The sequence below is a fragment of the Rousettus aegyptiacus genome, unplaced genomic scaffold (assembly GCF_014176215.1).
Source record: "Rousettus aegyptiacus isolate mRouAeg1 unplaced genomic scaffold, mRouAeg1.p scaffold_m13_p_11, whole genome shotgun sequence".
Classification (NCBI taxonomy): domain Eukaryota; kingdom Metazoa; phylum Chordata; class Mammalia; order Chiroptera; family Pteropodidae; genus Rousettus; species Rousettus aegyptiacus.
In genome coordinates this window covers 60,480,461-60,501,799 of record NW_023416286.1, presented here as the reverse complement: position 1 = coordinate 60,501,799, position 21,339 = coordinate 60,480,461, and the positions used below count along the sequence as shown (strand labels likewise).

At 40.4% G+C, this 21,339-nt stretch overlaps 1 protein-coding gene across 1 annotated transcript in view; it reads right to left on the bottom strand.

Annotated features, from left to right (window-relative positions):
* Positions 1–21,339, bottom strand: part of ABCC4 (ATP binding cassette subfamily C member 4) — a 220,836-nt gene that overhangs the window by 76,635 nt on the left and 122,862 nt on the right. The window lies entirely within an intron of this gene.

Below are 21,339 nucleotides of genomic sequence, written 5' to 3'. Positions count from 1 at the left end.
TAATGAAGATTGTCTTTCAAATGATTTAATTAAAAAACAAGTTGAAGCTACACACACATGCACACACATACACAGAGCTTATTTTGGTGTAGGCGACCCTGAGAAATGTGTTTATCTAGGCCCTAAACTGTAATTGATGCTTTAGGAAACCTAACTGCAAATGAGGTGGATTCGGAGCTTCTCCTTGCTATTCCCAACATTTGTCAGAGGTGACTTTCTCTGGAGGCCCTTCCCACCAAGCCACAACTGGGCCACAATGGCTGAGCTTCCACTGCTGGAGAAATGCTGCCTCTGCAATCCTCCCACATGGCGCCTGGGCTCAGCCAGGAAGCATGGGGTGTGCCCGAGAGAGAAGCTGGGGCAACCGGAGGCTTTCGCGCTTGGCCAGGCGACACCATTACAAGCGGGGCCTCAATTTTCCTGTCTCAGACTTAGAAAACACAGGCTCCAGAAACTATCCTTCAGTGACACCTTTGGCAGGCCCTGTAATAACTTTTCTGAGCCTCTAATAATACCTCCTTAAGAGGGTAATTCTGAGGATTAAATGGGCTCATGCATGTGAAAGAACCCAGTCAGGATGCCAGACACATAAACAGGTGCTCAAAACCAAAATAAAACAAAACAAATGAAAAAACCCCAAGGTGAGATAATTACTATTACCCATGGGTCTGCTGCATGTCACCTGGGAAAGTCTACTGCTGGGCACTGTGCTGTCCAATGGTCTGATTCAGCAGCTTTACAGTGGAGCCGGAGATCCCGGATTTCTACCCAGCTGTCAGGCGATGATGCCCTTTCTGCTATTTCTCAGACCAGGCTTTGAGGGACGAGAGGCCTAGTTATTGGTCACTCAGTTGTACTTGAGGATAATTAACATCAGATGAGCAATTTTTCACATATCCTGATGAATTCTTTGGACTACCTAGTTATGTTTTACCTTCTCAAAATAAGGAAAATACATGTGAAAATGTTAAGGACGGTTTAACTGCTTGTTATTTCTTCAACAGAAAAGTACAACTTTTTAACATAGGCAGGATTCAGAAGCATTGCCAAGTATGGTTCAGCTTTGAAAATGTTGAAAACGATCTTCAAATTAAAAGCAAAAGACATGAAAAAGCTACGCAGAGATAATAATGTGGGAGTCTTAAGGTCTAAGACACCTATGGTTGGGAAACAGTATAAAATACAAGGAAAACACTCCTGAGAAAAACCATCTCCCTGCATAGCTACTACAATCACTGAACTGAATGTCAAAGATAGTAAAAAATATATATATAAAATTTTATTTACCAATAAGCTTAGTGTAGAAGATGTGAGATGAAAAGATTTAATAGTTGCTTCCTTGCTCTAAGAAACAAGAGAATGAATGGTGTTTGCAGAATATTTCATCTGGTTTTGCAATAGAGTGTTGTAATCAGAGCTATGATTTCAAGTTCACAGCCTCATAGTCAAAGTTTTCTCAATGGTCTCCAAATCGAATCCTTACAATGAATTCCCTTCACATACATGCCATGCCTCTTGACCCAAATGACATTTGGCCCCTGCTGGAATATCTCCAGGGATGTAGAAAGAAGAAGGATTCATTGTAAACAGGGGGGACCTGGTCCATTTTCAGGCTGTTCTGCTAGACAAGGCTTTCTTACACTAAACCAAATCTTGCCTCCCTCGATCATGCAACCTCTGCTGCTTATTCTGTCCTGATAATCAGGTGGAGTAAATCTAATTTCTCTTGACACAACAGCCCTTCAAATGCTTGAAGAAAGCTAATCAAATCCTTTCCAGACTTTTCACAATCAACTAGTCCTTGGTGCCCCAATTATCCTTCAGAAGGCATGGTATCCTATCTTGGCCATTGTCTCTGGCCCAGACTTAGATGGCCAGTCTCAGTTAATGCTTTGTGCCCAGGATTAAAACCAATACCCCAGGTATTATCTGATCACCTGGGAGTAAAGTGGTAATACCATCTCTCCATTCTATACAGGATATATCCAATCACAAAGCCAACAGTAAATTCTGGTGATTAGATCGCTTTTTGGACACAAGTCTACAATAAGTCTATAATGTAGTATGTGCAATTTTAATTTTTTCTCTAATGCTCTTATTTTTCTACAACCACTATGCATTACTTTTTTTTTTAAGTATATAAAGGGAAGACAGAGAGAATAACTGAGAAGGGGGGGGATGGGAGGAATGGGGTGAAGGAAGGTGGAAGGGGGAGGAAGAGGGAGATAGAGGGAGGTACCCCTTGGAGTCCACACTATCGGAGAACCACTCAGGGTCATTTTAACTGCTCTTGCCCACGAGACAGAAAATACCATGAAACATGCCACCAAACTTCTTGTCAAAATACGAATTCATTACTCACCATATTTTAAGAACTGATTCTACAATCTAAGCTGGAGTTTGTCACTGTAGAATTCTGACACCTCTCCCATATCTAGGATTCCTCAGCTCACTTATAATCAAACTGTAATTTAAAACTTGGAAGTCTAGCTTGGGCCCCATTCCTTAAAAAAGGGATACATTTACATATCAAAATATTCAGTTATATTTTACATCTCATAAAATTCACTCATTTCAAGTATATAATTCAATGAATTTTAGTAACTTAACTGAGTGATGCGATCATTACCAAAAAATAAATTTTAAGACATTTTTATCCCTCCACAAGACCCCTATGCCATTTATAGTGACTCCCTATTTCCCACCCCCAGCCTCAAGCAGCCACTAATCTATTTACTTTCTCAATAAATCTGCCTTTTCAGAACATATCATGAACATGGAATCGTACAATATGAGGTCTCTGTGTCTGGCTTCTTTCACTTAGCCTAACGTTTTGAGATTTATCCATGATGTAGAGTATGTCAGTAGTGCTTCCTTTTGAGCCACATTCTCTAGTAAGGAAGTGGTCTTAGGTACTGGCAAAAAAGATCCCATTTCAGGCCATACCGCACCCAGTCTTAGGGTAAGAGCATATGTGTCTTGTGGACTCTTCGATACTCTGAACTTCTTTATACATACTCATACTTAGCTTCACTGATGGTTCTAGAACCCAACTCTTTTGGTAAGATTTGGCTGTTGGTTTGATAGCCCTACAGAATCTGAAGCCAGGAATGCTGGGTCTGAGCTGGGCTCTGAGGTCGGGGAGCGTGCAGGGGAGATGAGGTGAGAATAAGTAGAAGAACTTCTGTTCTAGTGATAGGTGAAATCTAACTCCAAGCAGCCTACCAAAAGGAGGACAAAGTCTCTTCAAAAGAGCAGAGAATGACCTGTACCTTCCAGGAACAATGCCATGCAATGGCACAAAGTTGGTCCAAAGGAGAGGGTGTTTAGTGGAGCCTGGAGATGGCCACTGGGCTGCAAAGGATCACTGTCTGCAAAAGAGAGCTGTCAAGGGACTCAAGTAAGCCAGGACTTTCTACTCGAGTCTATACCAACTAATTTCAGCTTAGACCAGAGTAAGAACAGGAGCAAGAGCTGTTAGAGTAGGTCATCTATATGGTGGCTGCTCAAAAAATAAATAAATAAATAAATAAATAAATAAATAAATAAATAAATGTCATGAAAAAGACAGCAGGAACTAGGAAACCATCATTGGAAAAACCACAAAGTCCTTGTCCTCCTCTGGCACTCAGTAGCAACAGCCCTTTAGGCAACTCATCCAACCTCCACTGAGATGAAAATCTCTTATCTGTAAAACAGAGATGGTAATGTTTGCCTCAACTACTTCACAAGATAAAAGATTATGAGGATAAAAGATATCATGCTTATGAAGATATCTTCTACATTGTAAGGTAGCACACATGTGCAAGGCATTATTCATATTATCATTATGGGATTTTAGGGCTTTGAGGGGCATGAAAGGTCACTAGGTCTATTAACTTCCAAACTTTGTCTTGTGAAGATTGAGACTTTGCAGAGGTGCCTTGAAGAATGAAGCAGAAGAGGAAATGGAGGCCAAGTTCACCCAGCTCGATAACCCACCTTTCTTCCTTACTGCCCATCCCCTCCCACCAACCTCCTCATGAACAGAGCCCCTTACATCCATCTGGACATTCAAACATAGACAGCCTTTGAAGAAAGGGTTCTGTAGCTAACAAACGTTCAAATCCCTTTGTAGACTACAGTCATTGTGATAGATAGGAGAATGCAAGGTCCCACCTTACTCGGGATGATACAATAATATTTCATAATAGGGCAGGTGCTACTGACAAGCCATCCTGGGACTCCCACACAGCAGAGAGGGCATACCTGAGACACCCTACTTTTCAGGATAACTTCCTTCAATATCCTTTACTAGTTCTTTTTTTTTTTTAAGATAGAACAATTGACCATCTTTTCTTTTTCTAGTTCTTTTCATCTTCACTCACTTTTATTATGATGACTTCCTGTTTGCCTACACATCACAAATCTTATCTCTACTTCCAAACTCCCAAGGACTTCCTTGTGCACTTGGCTGTCCTACAAAACATCTTAAACTCAACACATCTAAGTTGAACCGATTCCTTTGAAGTTGACACACCACTACCCACGCCCAACTTCTCAAACTTTGCCTTAGACCTCTGCCCAAACACCCAGCATGAAAACTTTTAAGTCACTTTTGAGTTATCTTTATGTCACATAATAATCAGCAGGTCTTAACTTGTCCTTTAAAATAATCTCACTGACATCCTCATTTCTTTGTCTATCCAATTAAATCTATCAAGATTTTTAGGAATAGTGAGAAGAGACAGAAAGGATACCTACCTAGCCTTCCCTGCATCACTCCTGATTGTATATACTCTTTCTGATGGGGGCCTACTCTTTCTTCTATTCACCCACCAAGAACATTCTCAGTCCCTGCTCAGCTCCACCTGCTCAGCCTTATCCCTCTCTCCTCTGTAAAACACTGGCTGACAAATGTAGCTCCCAGGCATTCTCCATTCACTTGAACTTCTCTATTTTTACAGAACAGGCTTGGGATAATTGTGCTGCCCTCTCAGGAAGCCTCCACAGCCCTGGCCACAGCTAATTGACCAAAGATGCCCAGGGGGGAGTTAAACCACTGACTAACCATCAAGTCATTCAGATTCCCCTTCTAAAGAGGCCATGAGAGAAGCAAGAGAGTGGAGCAGACTCATCATCCAAAGCAAAGATGAAAGGCAAGGGGGCTTAGGTGCATGCCCTATGACAGCGGCTCCAGCTGTTGGCCAGGAAAGTCATCCTTGTTCCATGAGATGCCGTTTCCTCTTAATCAAGCCCTCCTCATTTGAACCAACATAGGTAGATTCTGTCCCTAGCAACCCAAAAGCCTTGATCAGAATAATCATCGTAGGTCCGAGAGTGCTTACTAAAATTAGATGGATTTTATAAGGTAAAATTTCCAAATTACTAATGACCCTTTCAAGTAACAAAACTCTTTACCTTTATTTTAGTCATTTTTACATAAATTTTTTCAAGTGGATTACAGACTTCTGTTTTCTTAAACAAAAGATACAGAACATAATAAATACATCCTTTCTTAACAACCCCAGAACTAATATTTTGAGCAGCAATGGTTTAACTGTTTTTAAACAGGACAATGTTCTTTGGGGCTACTTAAGATTACTTAGGATGCACTCCTACACCCCTAAACACTATGGTTTTCTATTACTGCTTTCTGCTGACACATTTTCTGTTGCCCAGAGCCTGCCTCTAATTTCCAGGTTTACTTTTAGTAATGAGGACTAAGGAGGCCCTGTAACCAAGAAGGGCCTAAAACAAGACGCAGTATACTCTCAGAAAAGACATAAGCAATCTTCATGCTTAAAGGCAGTTTCTCTGACACTTTGATGAGAAACTGTTGTAGCTTGCTTCTAGATTCCCCCTGGAATCTGGGTATCTCAGAATACATTACAGTATAATCTATTTTGTGGTTTAACTATTTTTCATGTATATTCGCCTTAAATTTATATCTAGATTATAAACCTTTTGTAAACATGGACCACATTTCACTCACAACATATAACAAAATGAGAAGCGCCTGGGGTAGGGGTTGGGGGGTTCAAACTGTATTTGCTAAATATCATAAACTCGGTGGCTTTCCAACTTTTTGTTTTTTTTAACATGAGAAACTTTCTGTGCAGATAGACTCTTACACAAAATAACAAGCAAATCTATAAAATAAATATTTAAAAAGCAGCTCTTATTGAAGAGAGGCCGTGAGACCTAGAAACCACTCAACGGCCATCTCTCTAAGTGTCAATCAGAGGGATACACCTGGAAAGGTTTGTTCTTATCACTACAGATTCCAACAATGCTTGAGTCTTTGATTTGTAAACACATCAGCAAACTTATCAGGTCGTTGAGGTCTCCTGAGTTCCTGGATGACATTAGATCAGAAATAGCCCAACACTTATAATAACAATGCTTCCCAAACTTTAATATGTACATGAATATCTCAGGGATCTGGTTAAAATGTATATTCTCAAGAGCTCTGGGTGGGATCTGAAATTCTGTGTTTCTGACAGCTCTCCGATGATACTCATGCCACTAGTACATGGACCACACTTGGAGTAACAAGGAAGAATCTGAAAATTTCTGATAATGTGGTGTTGGTCTTAAGAACCTATCAGATAAACTTGTCACATTTATATGTGTAATTACTGCCCTTTTAAACTCCTTTCTTTGCTTCCAGGAGCTAAAGACCAATTGTCTCCTTTTTATTTACACAAATTAAATTAGAATATAGGCATTATTAGGGCAGGGGGTTCTGCCTGTTTCATTCATCATTATTTCCTCAGTGCCTGGACCAGTGCCTCGTATACAGAAGGCGCTACATACAGTGTATTCTGAATGAATAAATAAAACAAGCCCTTCTGCTATAAAATAGAATGATTTGTTTTCAAATTTCAATCTCTATTTCCAATGCTTGATACTTCTTGCAGACTTTTTTAGGTAGTTGTTTACCGATCCGGGGAAATTCATGTTGCAACATGAAGTGTCTGGTTCCTCATACTGTCACTTTCCTTCAGCTGCTGTTGAACCAATTTATCTGTGCTCCTTCAGGAGGCATTTAAAGTTTCTGGTTACACGCTAAGTTTGGGCACAGCGATTTACAGAAGCTGGCACAATGGCAGGAAAACACTCCAGAAAGTGAGGAAGCCAGCGTCTCAGAGGGAAAAGGGGGTCAAAGCAACAGCAGTTTCTAGGTGCAGGGTGGGTAGCAGCTGATAGAGAAGGAAGCAAAAGATGGGTGTGTGGAGCAGACACAGATCATGTGGGGACCAGGGAGCAGGCAACAAGGGCTGACAAGAAGGATGAAAGGAACAGACAGGAGAGGAAATGCAAGGCACAGATAATAATAATAATATGTCATAGGTAAGCAGATATTGAGGGAAAGTTCTGGCATACCCATGGCCTAGGCTTATAGAACTCCTCCCAGAACTTAAAGGTCAAATGACATAAGAGATGACACTTCATTTAAATGGTAGCCTTCAAAAGGTACATCTTAACCCAGACCATTTTCTTAAGGTATTAATTTGGTACCCAGGCCTGAGGGGGTAAGCTTAACCTCATGCTGAAGAAGATGCCTATTATACCTTATAGATAGCCCTGGAAGGGCCCCTTCTTCCCTGTCGAACAAACATGAAACAGATACACCTGCAATTGCTGGTTTTCCTCTACCCCACTGACCTGCTTACATGCTGGGGAAAGCCAGAACTGAGGTCCAGGAAACGGATCCTAGAAATGTCTCCTGCTCACTCTAGTGGCAGCAGAAAGAGTAGGAGAAAGCCACAGGTAGACTAACCCAAGGGATACACCTATTGAGTGGTCCCGATGGTGATGGTGGCAGGTGGACACCTAGCGTGGGATTTTTACATCTCCTGGGAGTTAAGGTAGAATCAGGACGGCAGTAAATCAACAAGGGACTGCAGGTTCTCCTCCAGCGATGTGAAAGAATGCTTTTCTAGAATGATTACGCTGTGTTTTCAGAGTCTAGGACTCTCTTATATGACCTTTCTTTGTCCAATGAGATCTTTCTCATTTTTTCTCCTACGTGGCAGATACCAGGCTGAGACTGTCCACACAAGATGACTTGTAAAATCTCACATGTCTTCAAGACAAAGGGCAATCTTACAAATTTTTCTAAATCCGGCTTCAAAGTCTTTCTTCCTCTAGATCATGACATCCTCTTACTTTGTACCTTTTCGTCCTACTCACTAATCGGAAAAAAAAAAAAAAAAAAAAAAAAAAAAAAACATCTTTAACCCCTTATTAGTGCTTTATTTAGATTTAAAATTTGATCTAAGTTTTTGTTTGCTATCTACTGGGGCATTTTATAATCTAAGGTCGGTGGCAGACTAATAAGATGCACATAAGTGAATACAGTACATACAGTGACACAGTGTCACGGAATACTGCGAGCACATACCCGAGTGGCATGGAGCATGTACGAGGCGGGTGCCGATGAGAGAGTAGTGGGTGTCACCAGACAGTGTGAGTTAGACAGGGTTAGCCTAACGAGTTTTCAAGGCGGAAGCACGGCCTGAGAATCTGGAAAGAGGGCAGAGCGCGGGTTGAAGGAGAGTGACGAGGTTGGTCAGGTGAGAGGAAGGACACCTGTGAGGACTACCAGGTGGAAAAGGGCAAAAAGATGGCAAATATTTGCCCAGTTAATGGAAAGAGCATGACCTAAGGTGTGCTAAGATAGGAGAGAACTTAGGTATGGAATGGGAGTAGAAAGGGGCCTCCACTGAAAATTCCCTTTAGTCAGAAAGAAGTCTGATTTCTGGGTTTTTTTTTTTTTTTTTTTTTTTTGCCTCTGTCTATCTCTTCAAAGCTATAGTTGTTAGGAGAAAGTACTGAGGAGGGGGCCAAGTAGAGAGAGGATAAAGGGACGTCTTACACATCTTTCTTACCTAAGTTGAAGAAAGTCTAAAGAGTTCCACAAAAGGCAGCGAGGGACCAGTTCTGTCTCAGCCTCTGGGTGTACAGACAGTGCCCCACACCAACTCATCACTGAGGATGCACTACACACAAGAGATCTGGGCAGGATTTTTTCTTGTGGTTGTTTTTATTCATTCACGCTTGATTTCTAGAATGCCACCACCATTCCCGCATGAGCACCAATTGTTCCAGAAATTGTGGTAAGCAGAGCATACATATCGCCTAAAAACCATGAGTGAGATATTGTTCCCATTTTACAAAAGAGGCAGCCGAAGCTTAGAGAGAGTAAGAAATTAACTCAAGGACACTCGGCTGTAAAGCAGCCACGCTGGAACTCCCACCAGCATTATGGAGATTCAGAAAGTTCATGTCAGCACATCTATGACATGGAGCTACTTCTCTGGACACATCAGAAAGCTCTATTAAGTATCAATTAATAAGAATGAACTAATAAAGTTACAGGCAGGACTGGTGTTACGCTGGTATGAATGGTGATGGTAAAACCAGCTGTTGACAGCCCAGGCCCCTTCTGATTGGCTAATGCCCACTCTACTGGATGCTAAATACTTTGAATATACCTCCTGGTTAGAAGAGTTCCAAGAATTCTCTCTTGGTTAACCATAATTAAAGCAAAACATTTAAAGTAACTCCACCTCAAAATTAAACTATATAAATTAGGGTAGGTTGAATGAATAGATCAACAAATGAACAAATGAATAAAAGAAAGAGAACATATGATCTAATAAAAGGCATAATCGATTAGGGAAGTATAGGGGCTTGAGTACCGCCTTATTATGGGCCGAAACCTGTACTATAACTCAGGGCAAGTTAAAGCACCTTCAGCCAGGTATGGTAGGGGATTAACCTTGAAGAACTGGATACACCTCACAAATTGCCTCAGGAAACCACTTTATTGCAGCAGCCACATATGCTTTGCTACGGTAAATGATCGTTATTTTACATTTCCTAAGCATTAAAAAGAAAAAAATTGGGAAGCTAAACCAGACTACTGCTTTTACCCCTGGATCTCACGCATAAATCACACAGGATATCACGCACAGGAGACTGGCTCATGGCTCACATATGGTCAGGGATGTGCAGACCAGTGGACAGCAACAGGTAAAAAATCTCTGGGATGGTGGTTCTGAAACACTGTGGGTCTGATGAAAGCTATGGAGCATTTCTACTAGAAAATGCCCACGTATGATTTCAAGGGATTCCTAAACCTTAAACCACAGGCAGTGGAGTAGCCACAGAGTCAAGCGTCCTAGTTAAGAATTACCAATTCTAAGAAAGCAGGAAACCACCAATCACTTGACTTTTGATACAGAAATGCACTAGTTTGTCTCCAAGAAAGATTTTCTTCCTGGCCCAGTGTATCTCGATTGTCTTTTAAGACTAAACATACAGTCTCTCTTTCATATCTCCAGAAGCATGAGCACTAGGGGTTTAAAATATTGAGCAGTCTCACCTTGGAAATGTGTTCAGAAGATAGCGGTGGCAATACTTATTTATAAACCATTCATAGAAACAAAGAATTCCCACTTAATGAGAAAGCAAGTATCAGACTCGGTAATTCAGAAAACCTTGAATGGGCATTACCATTCGGTGTGCAAAATCAACTCTTCCCATCTCGAATACACATACAAGTTATATGTAATGCTCAAAAATAGGACAACAAAACATCTGGTGTGAGAACAAGACTAAACTTGAAGACAATGGGCCCTCCTACTACCCACCCTATGTAAAGTAACCGAAGGTGTACTGGAGACAGATCAACCAACACCCAATCTGATCGTCGGTTCTATCTCCAGCATATCATTTTAATATCTGGGAACCGCCAACAGTTGTTACACAAAACTAGCTGGGCTGTGTTAAGTGTAAATGCATGGACCTTTGTTGAAAAAGAAAGAAAGAAAGAAAGAAAAACACCATTAAAAAAGAAGGGAAAGGTTGTTTTCACCTACTGTTTCTTCTTTTAAAAATTCAGTTAAAAGTTGTAAGATTGGGAAATACTTCTCTAAGTATTATAATACTACTTGTCAGTTCTAAAGAGCATAGGATACACACTACCTCTTAGCCAAACCATTGTCTTTTCCTCACATGGAATCACGGCCTACTCAAATACCCCACAATCCTTTCCATTCCAGCTTCTGTCCTCCTCACACCACTGTATACACCAGCATCTAGTGTCTAAAACCAAAAAGCTAGCTTTCCCCCAATCCTCATTCCTTATGACTTTTTCTGCAGCATCTCACACTTCTAATAACACTCTTTAAAATTATGTATGCTTGTTTCTCGGATCTAATTTTTCTTTTAACGTCTGTCTCTTTTCATTCCTGCTACCTCAAACATTCCCTAAATACAACTGCCTCCTTTGTTTTGAGGTTCTCACCTCTTAGATCTCTATCCCCCCATTCCCTCTCTATCATCCCATCGCCTCTCACACTGCCGGCTAATATCTAAGGACAGAACCTGCAACCTCTGTCTCTCTCCCTTCGCTCTTCATTGCCAATGCATTTAGCTGGTCGGCCCCTGTGAACATCTCATAGGCATAACATGCTTTAACTGTAACCCGAAATACACTGGCTTGAAATATTTAACAGGCCAATAAGTAACTTAAAAAGAATTTCAACCTAATAGAAAAGTTTTATAAACTTAAGCTGTAAGCTGAAGTCCCAAAACAATTTTATATATTAAAAATGTTGAATCAAAATTCTGTTTGGGTTTTTGATATTTAGGGACATTCCATAAGCTTTGAGCAACCACAGAAGCCGACCTGTCAGTAGCTAGGTATAGCAAGTACTGAACTGGCTTCCACAGTGCCATGCATGTTTTTCTATCAAATAATTTAATCAGAACACAAACTGTTCTTAGATTTCTGCAGAGGTAATTAAATAACAATTCAATGCCAATTCATCACAGTCAAATAAGAGTCTGTCAGGGAAGCACTCTCTACACATTGGAGGCTATTTAATGGTCAAATACTTGGCAGGATCTTAGTTAAACAATGATTCATTAAACCTCCTGTGCCACACAATGGCCAGGCTGAACTCAAAGTGAAAGAATCGAAACTCTTTTGTTCTCTCATAAAAAGACATCAACCTCTGTGCGTGATATTCTTTCCTTCCTCACTTAGCAAACTGCTCAACTGCATGATTGAGAATGTGCTCAGCTGCTCCCAGGCGCACGGGTGTGTGCCAGTCCCCTCCTCAGTTCTCAGGACTGTAGCTAGGTGACTCCGGTCCTCCCAACTGAACAAGTAAAGAGCGGGACAGTCGGCCCCACCTATTTACAGTGTTCATTCAATCTGGGAATGAACAGGAAAAAGAATGACAGACTCAGAAACTACTTTCCAGCCCAGGGAAAAGCAAGATATGGCCATTTTTCTAGCAGGAGGTGATTTACTATAAAAACCCTTGATCTGCACAACTGTCTATCCAGCAGAAATCTGCTCAACATTTTTGGTTTCCTGCACCCCCCTTATCAACTTTGTTCCTTTAAATTAAATGTGCCTTTATAACACAGCTCCTCAGAGGTCTATTTTAAGTGTGGCTGATAGTTCCCAAAGACTTTTCATCATGTTTCTTAGAAGGACTCTATTATTGTCCTGGACATTCATTTCTTCTCACGGAGAAAGTATCAAGGAAAATGACACAGCTCTGTATTTGCTGTTATTTTTTGCCTACACTAGCACTATAAGCACTTACAGTTTCATTAATGTATTTTTTAAATGCATGATTTTGCACATCATTGTTGATTCAAATCTGAACTAAAGATCATAAGAGTTAGCTGAAAATGAGCTCTACGGTGTTATATTGCAGATACAGTCAACTATTTTATTTGCCTCTCTTTAGAAAGGGGCTGCTAGCCTGGCTCTGTTAAATGTTGAGTTGGTGCTTGTTTTACTATACATTTAAAAATGCAATTTTGAAAATAAATAAAATTAATCGTACTCCTCTTAAGAACAAAATATGTACTAGGTAATATTTTTACAAGGGGAAGTCACTTTCCACACACAAAAAAATTTAGATATATATATATCATCTTCTCCCCAAATTAATCTATTATAATTGATAAAAGCTGAATAAATATATGTGACAGTTTTCATAAAAAAAAAAACTTCAGGAAAAACTTATTAGCAAAATGTATGTCAACATACTGCTCATAAATTGGGCAACGGAAAACGAAGATCCACTTTTACTGAGCATCGTTGAATATAAAATATTAAATTTATATGCAGATCATAACTGAGTGTGGGATATACCATATATTACTTCAAAAAATACATAAACTGTGAATCAAAAATTACAAAGTCTTAACACAGTAGCAAAAAAATTAAAGCATTATGTAACTGACTTTAGTTGTGGTATTAAATCTATTTTTGTGATTCCCTCAGACATCAAACCAGCGTTTCATTTTATGCTGGTCTAACACTACAGTCCTGCAGGTGTCTATTTCTCAGCTAAACTATGGCATGTGATGATTTTGAGAGCAAGGAGGAGGGGGGAGTCACACTACGTCTGTACACAAACATACCATAGCAAAACAAATTTTCCTGCAAATATAAGCAGTTTTACAGTCTATCAAAGTGGTGCCAAAAAGTAGATTTATTCGCATTAAGTGCTGACAGGAACGAAACTTTTCAGCTGTAAATAAAGTACATCACAACCCAATCGTCAAATCAATAAAGTCATTAAAAATAGACTACATTCTTCAAGGAAATGATGAATTTAAGGGAAATAAAAAATCTTTAATGGCAACAGAGAATGTGTCTCCAACACAGCTGACAGTTACTGATCTGGACCCTCTCTTCTCCCATGTGCCTACGAAAAAATGTCTTTGGGTTTCTTATCTTTCTTCATGTGTATTTAGCCATGTAAACTGTCATACAGCATTTCTAGTTCCCCACAGGCATCCTATAAATAGAAATAAGAAAATATGCCCTGTTTTATTTTCTTCGCCTTCTTCTAGGCCCCAAACTGACAGAATATTATCACTTTTGTAGACTCTTGCAAATCGGCACAGTAGCATTGGGCAGAAAAGTGCTGAGATTATAATATCCATTTATCTAACCTGCCAGCATGTAACAAAATTCAGGTGCGATGTTTGCCACCTAAATTAATTTGCTACTTGAAAAAGACTTCTTATGCCAACCAAGCCTGTCAAAGGAAAACAGGAAAGGAGTTAAGAAACTGTAAATAAATCTAAACACAGTTTTCATTTGATCTAATTTTCAAGCGTAGGATTAGAAGAGGAAGCAGGCCGAGGGAATGCGACAAGAGGAGACTAGCAACGAAGAAACCTGAGCTCTGAGCACAGGACCAACATGGCCGACCCTGTTTCTAGGTGAAGTGTTGTCCAACCATTCCAGGGGACCTAGCACTTGCTGCCACTAAGAACTGGTGCCCAAAGCCACTTCTTACGATTTACTCAAGAAAACAAAGGAGTCAACCACCTTGCACCCATTAGGATGGCTACTATCGAACACAACAAAACAAAGAACAGGAATGACGAGTGTTGATGAGGATGTGGAAAAACTAGAATCCCTGTGAACTGCTGGTGGAAATGTAAAATAGTGCAGCCGTGGTATATGTAAGTGTGTGTGTGTGTATTTCCTTTGTAGACACACACACACACACACACGAAAATAGAATATTATTCAGGTTCAAGAAAGGAAATACATGCTAGAATATGGATGAATCTTGGGGACATTATGCTATATGAAATAAGCCAATCACAAAAGGACAAATGCTATATGATTCTATTTATATATAAGGTACCTAGAATAGTCAAATTCATAGAGATGGAAAGTAGGATGGTGGTTACCAAAGCCTGGTGGGGTGAGTATGAGGAGTTACTATTGTTTGATGAGCACAGAATTTCAGTTTGGAAAGATGAACAATTCTGCAGACGGATGGGAGTGACGACTGCATCAACATATACCAACAATGTGACGGTGCTTAATGCCATTGTGTGTACACTTAAAAAGGGTTAAGACAGTAAATTTTACAGTATATGTATTTTATCACAATTTTTAAGAAAAGAAAAAGAATTAAAACTTAACAGCTATCCTCTCAAATCCATTCAACCTGTCAGACACATGTAACTCCTGATAACCTCATTAGAATGGTTAGCTCCATGTGTATGTGCACTTAGCATCCCAGGGCAAAGAAGAGGTGTCTGTTGTGGCAGCCACCTCTGCCATAATCCTGGTGTGGAAGAGGAGACTTGTGCACTAATGGGGACCAGGACGTTTCAGAGTCCCTACCCAGCACCTCGGCAGAGAACTTTCTCTCTGTAGGATGAGCAGAGTGAAGATGAAGAAAATCTGCTAGGGTAGAAATGAGCAAAGGGAGAGGCTACCTGCAGAAAATGGTGCCGAAGAGACATGAATGCCACCCACCACGCAGTGAGGAAAAGGAAAGAGAGCAAAACGTGTTAACATTTTACTCTGCTAAGCATGGGCTGACCTTTAGGAAATGCTATAGTAATTTACCTTTCTCAAAAATATTTTACACAATCGATATTCTTGACCCTCCTCCACTTGTCCACTCCCCAACACCTTGAAAAAACTTTCAAGTTAAGATGCGAAAGATCAATAAAAATGAAATTCAGCCCTAATGGATGATGTGGCTAAATCAACACAACTCGGATTCATTTAAAGCCTCCCATTCTCTACAATTTCAAGTCAAGGACAGCCCCATCAGAAGCCAATAAATACTGCCTGGGTTGGTCTCCAACACCCAAAAGCATGATTAAGAGCCTTTCAGAAGAGCTAACAGCCCCTGCCTTCCGTGAGCATATATATCTTAAGAACAGGAAGCTTAGGGGAAAGACCAAAGTAAAACAAAAGTGCGTATGAATAGAAGAAGACAGTGAAGCACAGATGCTAGGGTTACATCCCGATATATTTATCATAAGTTGAAAATATTGCAAGTCAAAAGTGCATTTAATACACCTGATCTACCAATCATCACAGCTCAGCCTAGCCTGCCTTAAACATGCTCAGAACACTTACACTAGCCTACCTCAAGATTGCCTACCTCTTCTTTTCATCAAAAAAAGAAGAGGTAGGCAAATTAGCTAACTCTTTTCTCCTTTATTCAAAAACTGTCTGGAAACCTTGAATTAAGCTTTAGTGCAAGGTTATAGAGATCAGATCAAGAAACTCATGATTCATTCACTGACTTCATTTACTACTTAGCATCCACTAGTAGACATCAACATGATTCTGAACATCACATTATTTTAAACTATTTCTATTCTGCTCATATGGCATTTAATTTAGACCCTTAGCTAAAGATCTAAAGTAAAAGGGAATGGTGGTGTCAGAACCAAAAAAAGTTAAATGAAGAGCATAGAAATCATAATTTCACAAACTCAATCCAAAGTTTCTTTTCCTGAACGCTACCTATATTTCAAGATCAGGTAAAAACCTAAAAATATTCATAATTATCATACAGAAAATCAAGATGTTGTTAGTATTCTAAATACCAATGTTAGAATAAGAGAATATTTCAACAATTATTTTCAATTTAGCTTGTCATTTACAAGGCATGAAAATAACCCATACCTGAACGTACAATGAAAATGTATATATATGTATATATATATACATGCCTTACTGTTATAATATACAACTGAAACCAACCAGATTTCATTAACCAATGTCACCATTAAAAAAAAAAAAAACAACGAAAAAAACCCATACCTACTGTGTGTAATTGCAGAGATGGGATGGTGAATAGTAAACTGAAACCATTACTCATCTCATAGATATATAAAAATTATATTTAAAAAATAGCCCACTAGTTTTCAGGCTGAAAGAATTTCCAACATTAGGTCATGAAAGCAGCTTCTATCTCTCGTTAAATTTCAACCTGTGTTTTAAAATACATTTAGCAAAATCAAAATACAACGGATTTTTGAAATGTTGGTAAATCATGACTTTTTTTTCTAGACATAATTTAATGCAAAATTCATCAAGTGGAAAAATGATTTGATAATTTAATAAATATTTAAGGGATTCAGGCTTTTATTACTGGGAAAGGCAATGTCAAATCAAAAATAAACAAAAAAGCTGGGTAACTCTGGTTTACCCTCAGACAGTAACATTTCTGAGGGTATTCCCGGCATGAATGGGCACAGAGGGAGTATAAGCCAAGTTACAGTTTTAAAGTCACTGATTACAAAGCTGGACTCCTCAGAGGAGATCCAGCTTCAAACTGAAGGCGAAAGGCTCCTCTCCAAATATCTATCCTACCTTGGAGACGATAGAGAACTCCATTGTCCTTTGAACTAAATTCACCTGGCTTGAGTGTAATTCCTTTTGAATCTCTCACCTAGGGGTGGTCAACATGCTGGGGAGAAAAAAGGGTGGGTGGAGAGAATCAAACACCTCAAAATGTAATGAGTCATGGGGAGTGCCCCAGAGCAAGCCTGCCAAATGCCCGACCTGCAAACAATGTACCCGATTAATACCATATGACACTAAGATTGTGTGCTGCTACTGCAAAAACGTTCCCCTGTTGGTGCAGGAAGCATCACATACTTCTGCACAGGTGAACCCAAGGCAGGTCAGGAGTGAAGGAAAGCAGGGTCAAGTTCACTCTGTGGAGAAGACGGTGTGTATCATTCAGGATATGCATAAAGGTAGGTAAGAAAGTTTCTGTTCGAGGTTGTCACTTCACAGACCTACTTGCCCCATCCTCCCCCTACTCCCTTCACCCGACTCCCAGCCAGAAGAGAAGGTCTGCAGTAAGGAACTGAAGCTAGAAAACATCTACTGATTACTTCTCTAAGATAAACCAACAATTCGATAAACCAAATCCATGATTCTCAGAATGATTAGGTAAGAACTTCAGAGAAGGCCTACTGTGTTTTAAGATCTTCTTACTCAGAAGAGAAGAATGCTTCTGCGGAGGCCTCTGGCTGATTCTCGGTCAGGCCTCCACCGCTAAGGGCACTTCCTCTTTCAGAGGTATTAGTCACAGTGGCATAAATTTGTTACTACAAAAAGTCTTGCTGTTTTCCATTTAGATGGTAGACATTACATTATTTTAAAAATAATACAGAAAATGAAATCCATACTTTTAAGGAGCAGTCTTTAAAGTTCTACGTGGTAGAATTAACAATCTTCAAGAGAGCGGAGAAATAAAGAATGCCTGTGTTTTAAAGGGAAAAATAATAGGAAAATCAACAATCAAATTTGGAAATAAAAGAGACCAGAGATGTCCCAGTGAGGTAGCTGATATCCCTGTCCTATGGAGGGGTGGGGGGATGGGTGGGGGGGGTGGTTCTGATGAATGCCCACACTCAGCAGAGAGGAAGACTCCAATTTAGACAAGTTCTTCACCAAGTTCTCAGCCCTATCCAGAATGTTCTGCAAAGCACCCTGTGGACAGTACGAGCTCTTACTCAGTCTTTTAATACAAATCGTTTTAGGGACTGGCCTAAAGTGCTGCAGAGTCACAAGACACAGGTCTTTGATCTTAGTGGCTTTGCCATGTATGTTTTTTAAATTTCTGGAATGCACCCAGGGAGGCAAACTGCTTGACAGAAAACACTATAAATATCCAAATAAATAAATACATACAAACATCTGGAACCCTGATTAACTACCAAAGTTTTATTTTTTTCAGGGAAGGGGCGGGGAACAATACTGAACAGCATTTTTATTTTTATAGAAAAATGCCCTATTCTTTCCTTATGATAAACCCCCTCTGACACTAATAAAATGTTTAAAAAGCTCAGGTCTGTTAGCGGCATGGAAAGTGGAGCCGCTGAGGCTCTGTAGCTGCCTCCCCACAAAGAGGCGACTTAGTGCCATTCCAGAGCCAAAACGTTACTGCCACTCACTTTTTAAATAACCCATGGTAGATAAGTATGTATAAAATATTAGCCATTACTTATACATACAAAAATAAATCCAGGCAATATATTAATCTATCTTAGAGTTTTAAGTACACACAAGTAGACCTTAACTCACTATGCAATAATTTTCTGGGTTAAAGGCTTCTGGGTTAAAACACTAGTTTTCTCTGAAGAACCAAAGTGACTCCATTTTGTGACAAGCCTCCATTTTAGCTAGTTCCTGGAAATTACTGTTTGACTATCACCCATACCAGATGTAGTCGACCAGTAGGAATGGCCCTGGAATTCCCCTTCTATTGTTTGCTAGTTAGACCTCCCCTGCGGCTACCTGCCCACCAATCCTGCAACGCCAAGACCTGTCACCCCATTCTGTAGTTTTTCCCTTTAAATATGTCTGTAAGATTAAGGAAGGGGCCCTTCTTCTGCACACTGCTTTGGCTGTGTGTAGAGTTGGGTCCGAGCTAGCTCGCTAATAAACTCCCTTGCGTGATTACATCGGCTGTTTTTTCCTTCGCGGCTCGTGGGGTTCCGAATCGGGGCATAACATCTCCAATTTGCAAGGCACTTTGAACAGTAATAAACAGTGAGAAGACAGGATTTGCTATGGTTATACACAACTCAATTAAATTAAAACCAAAGAATCAAATGGCCACAAACCAAGTAGTTAAGTGTGAATCAGGAATCAGATAGTTACGACACTCGTGATATATTAAAATACCTTTAAGTTAAAAAGAAAACCCCCCAAATATCACATTCTACCCCATTATGATGTTCTCCAAAGAGAAGACACTTCGGCAAGAGCAGAAAGGTATGTGATCAGGCATCTTCCTACTGATAGCTCTAGCAATAGTTAAAAATATTTCCCACAAAATGGAAAAAAAAGAAAAAAGAAAAAAAGAAAAAAAAATTTCCTATACCCTCCAAAATTCCACCCTGGCTGGTTCTTCTGAGCCCCTCCCATCATCACTCTCGCCCACACTCACTCTACCATAGCAAAGTGGCCTTCTTTCCCTGGTTTCCAGGCCTGGTGTCACCCCAACCACGCATTCCTACTTCCTGGATAACTGCATCTCATCCTCTGGTCAGTTCCACCAGAGAAGCTCCAACAGCAGCCCCTCCTCAAACCTGCTCAAGCCACCTGGAACAGTTTCGTGGTCCCCCAGGCCTCTTCTTCCACAGTGCTGATCACAACCACAACCTCTGTGTGTACTAACGTGGCGTCCAGCAGAAGACTCATAGGTTTGAATGACACCATGCCTGACTCATGATAAGGGCTCAATCAGTGTATCTCAACAGATGGACAGAAGATTAAGTGAATGTGTCTAGAAACTGGCACTTTCAGTATTTGCCCTGTTTAGAAAAAAGGCACGGGAACTTCGTTCTCAGAACTGAGGCCAATGTTGAGGCAGGCTGCCACTGACCACTGCCCTCCATCCCAAAGAGTGATGAAAGAAATTACCAAAGTCGTTGTCAATACAAAGTAGGGAAATGATATCCATTGGTCAATTCAAAATAAGGAATGTTCTAGCTCGTTCCTGTGACAGCTGCAACCCAGAAACTTGACCCTGCGGCAAAAGCACGAGGGTAAGTTGTGTGGGCGGTGAGCAAAAATACCCCCAGTTCTAGGCACCTCCCCTGTCTGGGCACCCCCAGGGCCGACACCGAGTGAGGCTGTGAGTGCTTAGAAACAATACAGACATTTATATGGTTCTAGTCTGCCTCCACCTCAAGAAGGCAGGGTTTACAGAAATTGTTTAAAGTCAAGAAATAAAAAAATTATTTATCTCTTCATTCTAAGCTCCTTCTTTGCACTTTGAAGTTATTTAACCATCCCAGTGTCATAAACAATTGCACTCCCCCACTCAGTTCGCACCTGCACAACTCCCCAGCTCAGAAGCTGTTCTATAAGGAAAGATTTGGATGCCGAGTATTTGAGTGGTTAATTACAACTATACCAATCTGTGCTTATATAATTGCCACAGCATCCCTGGGCACGAAGCTGACCACAACTCAGATGGAAAACTTTTCAGGACTCCACGCTGACCTCCTGGCCTCTGGGGTGCATTCTGATCTGTTACCCACTGCCAAAATGAAATGCTGTGTGCTGTCTCAACTATCCCCTGACAGCACTCGGAACAATCCCACTTCCTCAGCCTGGCCTCAGGTTCTCCACCTTCCCAAGTCTCTCCTTGCTATAATGTCAACCACTGAAAATCTGACACACCGTCACTACTAGCCCAGCATACTCCAACCACACCGCACAATGGATGCACGCCCCCTAGGTTCTGTATTTCCTCAACCATGGAGAGGGGTTGTCTCTAGTCTCCTGTCTCCCTCAGAGGACAGGGCAGTCCATGGATCTTCCACTGCCTCTAAAAGAGAAACAACAAAGATCATCTAATAACAAGCTACAGACTGCCCCTAAAAATGTGCAGGTATATTAAAACCTGATGTGAAACTAAAATTTCTTGAACAAGTATGCAAAGTGAACGGCAAACCTTCTCGGTAATCAGACTACCAAAGATTGCATGCACCAGGGTGCTGAACCTGAGAATCAAT